Raw genomic sequence first — 6,087 nt, forward strand, 5'->3', positions numbered from 1 at the left:
AAGCTTTGTACTTTGCAAAAGGACGCGAGCCCGTTAGGAGTTAGCAGATGCTCTGAGTATGATACAGGGAGAAAAACTGATCTGGGTGGGTGACCCCTAAACAATACAGGGAACCTCCAAATGACACAGGGAAAAATGATCTCCCGAGCTGACCTGGACGAGTTTGTGTTCTCTAAAACTGAAGAATGAATTTTAGGAACAAATGGAGGTTATGAGCAGAGTATACTTATTGAGAGAAAGAAAGCTCCTGCCTGAGAGAGGGATGGGAAGGAAGACCGAGAAGTTCCCCCAGGAAGCTGCCTCCGCCAGGGACTTTTATAGAGGAAAACCAGTGGTGAGGCGGGTCTAAGGTGGCGGAGAAGACATGGGAACTCGCTGAGGTGGGCAGGAGGTGGGACAAAGCTATGGCCAACCAATGAGATTACAAGCACCATTGCTCAGGTAAAATTGATTAAATCCAGGACCAAATGGGGAAGCGAGTCACAGTACCAAGGGGGCATGAATATAGGACAGGGTCTCTTCCTGCTGGGGGTTGGGCTAGTGACTCATTTGGGCTCTTTCAAGTTGATTGGTACTATTTAGAATATCAATCCCTAATGCCCATCCCTAGGGAAGTACATAGCTGTGCTTCGTCTTTTTGTCTTGGTCTTCAGGCATGGCCCATATGGGAGTGTCTGTGGCTTCCAAGTTGCAGTCACCTTGTCTTCCATGTTGTCTCCTTGCGGGCCTGGCCCTGTCTGACTGCCTAGAATATTTCTGTCTAACTCGGCTGCCCACACCTGAAGACCAAGACAAAAAGAGGAAGCACAGCTACATACTTCCCTAGGGATGGGCATTAGGGATTGATATTCTAAATAGTATCAGTCAACTTGAAAGAGCCCAAATGAGTCACTAGCCCAACCCCCAGCAGGAAGAGAACCCTGTCCCATATTCATGCCCCCTTGGTACTGTGACTCGCTTCCCCATTTGGTCCTGGATTTAATCAATTTTACCTGAGCAATGGTGCTTGTAATCTCATTGGTTGGCCATAGCATTGTCCCACTTCCTACCCACCTCAGCGAGTTCCCATTCTCTCTACCTTAGCACTGCATGGTTTTCCTCTATAAAAATCCCTGGAAGAGACAGCTTCCCGGGGAACTACCCGCTCAGGCACCCTCTCCTGTCCCTCTCTTGGGACAGGAGCTTTCTTTCTCTCAGTAAATATATTCTGCTCATAACCTCTGTTTGTTCCTAAAATTCATTCTTCGGTTTTAGAGAACACGAACTTGTGCAGGTCAGGTCCAGAGATCGTTTTTTCCCTATGTCATTTGGAGGTTCCCTATATGGTTTGGAGGTCACCCACCCGAGACCAGTGTTTCTCCCTGTATCAGCACGACATTGGACCAATTAGACAAGAGGTGCAGTTTGGAATGGAAGTCCTTGGTTCTTACCTTAGAAGCTGGCTGTATTCTGGGGAAAGGTAAATGGTGCCCTTTCTGGGGGGTCAGGATGTTAATGGGGAGGGGAGTACATGGAGAGGTCATTTAAACCAAGAATGGAGTTGCTTTGGTTTTGGTGTGACAATCTTTGTTAAAGAAATGTCATATAAAAAAGCCTGTTTTGAACCAGATTACTGTTATAACCTGACCAAAGCGCCGCCATCCTGTTCTGTATGCGCCCGTCTTAGTGAACCATGTCAGCTGCTGTAAAATGTGACTTCCTGCTTCCCAAGCCCCTCATCCCATCCTTGAGTTCCATTATGTGCTTTGTCTCACAGAACACCTGCTTCCTGAAGCCCCCATCCCACCCTTGAGTTCCAATGTGACTTCTGTTTCCCAAGCCCTCCCCAGACCTACAACCGTATTTAGTCTCAACAGACGCCATGACTTTTTGAACTTCCCGAGTTGTTCCCCCCTCCTACATTGTGGTTTATAAGCTTTATAAACCCCACGCTCCCCCACTTCAGGGTGCACTTAGGCACTTTGTGCCGGGTGTTGCCGCTTGGTACCAGCTAAAATAAAGCGCTTTTTAAACTTTTGAGCCTGCCTCATTTTTGAGTTACAACAATTACCAATTCCATTACGAAAAGATGATTTTTAAAAAAGTTGATTCAAAAAAAGCAGATGGGAAATCTATCACAAAGTCTCATGATAGGGCTGGCCAGATAGTTCAGTGGATTAAGGCACCTGCTTAGCTGTGTGGACCCCGCCCCCGGGGCCAACTGAGACAGTGATTGAGCCTGGGCGTGGTGGTGCAAGCCTATAATCCCAGCACTTGGGAAGCTGAAAACAGGAGAACCACTATAAGTCTGAGCTGTGTAGCGAGACCCTGTAGACCCTGTACTAAATACATATTAAAAAAAAATACCTCTCATGATAAAGGATACAATTTCATTCTTTTTACAAGGGTGACACCATTATGATTCTACTCAGGAGGAGGCTTTTTTTTTTTTTTTTTTTTTTTTTTTTGGCGGAAGCGGGGTTTGAACTCAGACCCTTGCACTTGCCAGGGAAGCACTTATTCTACTGAGCCATCTCCCCAGCCCCAGAGTGTAAGTAGTGACACCATTATGGAAGTACACATCATGGAATGACTTTTATCACACACCAAGATACAAGAAATAGCATGATCCCTAAATCTATTTCAGCTGCTCAAGCCTGGAGGAATCCAGTGAGTCATTTTGCAGCCTCCTCCTCTGCATGGTGGGACCTTGTGGCAATCCTGTTGCAGGCAAGAGGATGAGGCAGCCTCAGTCCCCATGCTGCACGTCGGCCATTGTTGGGTGGACTCCAGGCTGCTGCTGCTGGGCTGGGCCTCTGTCCCTGGGCTGAGGCTGAGGGGTGCATCTCATAAAAGCTCTTTGCGGGACTTGGGACCGCGATGACTGCTGACCAGTGGGAAGGGTGACTGCATGTGAGGACGTAATCTCCGCACTCCGTAGGGGCACCCTTGCCTTTTTCCCAGTTGCAGAAATTTAAGACACCCCCCCCCCTGTATTTGAATATACAATCTCTTTCCCCAAGTACATGTAGATAGGAAAGGCTAACCTCTGCTCATTCTTTTCCTCCTAATTGTACACCATGTTAAACTTATACAACTCAAGATAGTAACCAGATTTTCAGCCTAGTCTCCAAAATGATTAGGCTCACAAATAGAATAGTTCATTTGTCTTCACGACTTTGACTTTCAGCTCTCTCTCCGGCTTCAGTTTATGTGCTCTGGCAGTGGACTTGGATGACCAGCAGTAGGCTCTTTCCTTGGTACACTGCCTGGTAATGTCAGTTTCCCTTAACATACTGAACTCTGCTGAGTTTTCTATGTCAGCATCCCGCATAAAACTTAAGGAGGATTACTATGAGTCCAAGCTGTGTAGCAAGACCCTATACTGAATAAATACATAAATAATTTTAAAAAATAACAAAAAACTTACATGCCTGTATCCAATATGATGTACCATAGCCTTTGAAATGTCTATAGAGAAATTAAGTTGGGATATAACCAAAGATTTAGATTTCTATTAAAAATGTTGTAAGACTAGATAGGAAGAGAGTAGAAATCTAACATTAAAATGATAACTAAATTCTAATCTGATTTAAATTGGTTTACATTGATCATTTTCATATTTTTACTATTGCAATTATTTGTAGTTACAGTAACCTGTTTAACAGTATTAAACTTTGGGATACAAATTCTTAAATTTGTTTTTAAAAACTCAAGAAATCTTAAAAATTGGCTTAGTGTCATACATACATATTCAGTTAGTACTATGTGTGTGTTTCAATGTACATATGGCTCAGGGGCAGGGGTTCAATCCCCGGGCCTGCAGTGCCAGCCCCGCCCCCGGGGTGCACTGAGAGGGCGATTGAGACTGGGTGTGGTGGCGCATGCCTGTAATCCCAGCTCTTGGGAGGCTGTAAGCAGGTGGATCACTATGAGTCTGATCTAGTAGTGAGACCCTGAACACCCTGTACAACCCTTCCCTAAAATATACTAAATAAATAAATAAATACATTTAAAATGTTAACCCAATACAAATGCATCTCCTGTAAAGAATACAAAGGAAACAACTTATTCTTCTGAAAACTAAATATTTGACTTCCCTTTTGTTGTAACCCAAAAATCAAAAACCGGACTCAAACTTAGAAAGCAAGAAAGCTCTTTATTTAGCTGAGCTCAGCGGTGGCACATACTTACTCTCGTCTCCAAGTAGGTATGCACTTAGTCTAGGTGAAGCCCAGTTTTTAAAGGAAAAAACCACAAGAGTATGGGGAGGAGGGGGGATTTCACAAAGCTTATTTTGAGTTAGCCATGACCACTCTTTGTTTCCACAGATGAGGTCACATTTTACAAACCCTGTAGGAATATGTCCTTATTTGGCTTAGGCATTGTTTTTGTTCTGGTAGTTGGAAAGACATCTGATGACAGTTTCACCCATTTTTAAGTGATCTGTTTGTTCCTGTAGGAAGAACAGTTTAACTCATTTTGCAGAATGTTGAGGAACATTTCTTATCTTCCCTCGGAATGCTGAGAAACATTTTCATATTCATATAAACAGTCACATTCTTCAGGGAAGGCATGGGTGGGGGGTTTACAAAACAAATCAAAGTTTTACAAAACAGAAGTTACAAAACTTGTTATAAGATGGAGTTTAAGTTGTCAGCTTAAACCAAATCCTTGTTAATAAAGTTACAGTGGAAACATACAGAGTTACACAATTGGAATCAATTGCACAGGTTAGAACACCTGTCATATATAAACTTATTTTCTGAAAAACCAAATAATTTTGAGGGAAATTTTTTGCTACAAAAGAATTGCACCTTAACCTTATAGTTGTAAAATAAAAACATCAGATGCAAATGTTAGAAAGAAAGAAACAAAGAAAGAAAAGAAAAGAAAGAATTCCAGCCCATGGGAAAAAGAGAAACAGACGATGTCGCTGTTCGCGAGCTCAAGCCAAGGAATGGGTGCCGGCCAGCGGTCACCGAGGGCTGTCACCGTGGCCGCCTGAGGATAGGCATCATGCTCTTGTTGCAGGCAGCCTGAGTTAGATAGAAATATTGTAGGGAGTTAGACAGGGACAGGCCCTCGAAGGGGATGACAAAGACCAGACTCCTTACTGGGGAGATGCTCCTGGTGTGAGCCAGACCTAAAGATCAAACAAATGCTGACCTCCCTAAAGTTGGCATCCAGGATTGCTCATTAGTCGGGAAGAATCATCGACTGAAGGCCACCAGATAAGGTCGCCCACTTGCTACGTGACTCGCTACCCCATTTGGTCCTAGGCCTAATAAATTTTACCTGGGCAATGGTGCTTGTAATCCCATTGGCTGACCATAGTTTTGTCCTACCCTGTATCTGCCTAAGCTGGACCCTTTGTCTCTGCCTTAGTCCCGCATGGTTTTGTCCTATAAAATAACCTGAAGGAGACAGGTTCCTGGGCAACCCGCTCGGGACCCCCTTCTCTCCCTCTCCGACAAAATCTTTCCTTTCCAATAAAGTTTTACCTTCAGCCTCCATTTGTTCCTAAAATTCATTCTTTGGTTTTAGAGAACACGAACTCATTCAGCCAGGTTGGGAATTTCACGTCCCTGTATCACTCTGATGACAGTACGTGACACCACTTGGGAAGTGGCCTCACCAGAGCCCAGAGCTCCTGCAGACCAAACCTCTAGACCTAGATCTGCCTACATGTTTATAGGAAATGCAGGGAAGAGAGAAGCAAGTTCAAAGGCACTACAGGTGTCACAGCTTGGATCTTCAGCTCTGTGCAAAGGCCCACACACAAAGGCTGCCATCCTGGATCCAGGGGAAGGCATGGCCCTTTTAGGAGGTGGGCCAGGGAGGAGGAAGTGTGGCCACTGGGTGGGCCATGAAGGAGGGGCTGGAGCCTGCCCCTTCCTGCTTCTTTTTCCCATCAGGCATGAGGGGGTTACAGGCCAACTATTATGGACTAGGAGAATATATTGGGTTATTTTGCTGAATGCACACACCTACAATATTTGAATGGCAAGGGAACACCCATCTCTGACAAAATAAAACAAAAAAGGGGGATATGAAGGACTATTTTGCAGTGAAAAGAAAAAAAAAAAATAAAAAAAAAAAAGCTGC

The sequence above is a fragment of the Octodon degus genome, unplaced genomic scaffold (genome assembly GCF_000260255.1).
Source record: "Octodon degus isolate 3935 unplaced genomic scaffold, OctDeg1.0 scaffold00129, whole genome shotgun sequence".
Taxonomy (NCBI): Eukaryota; Metazoa; Chordata; class Mammalia; order Rodentia; family Octodontidae; genus Octodon; species Octodon degus.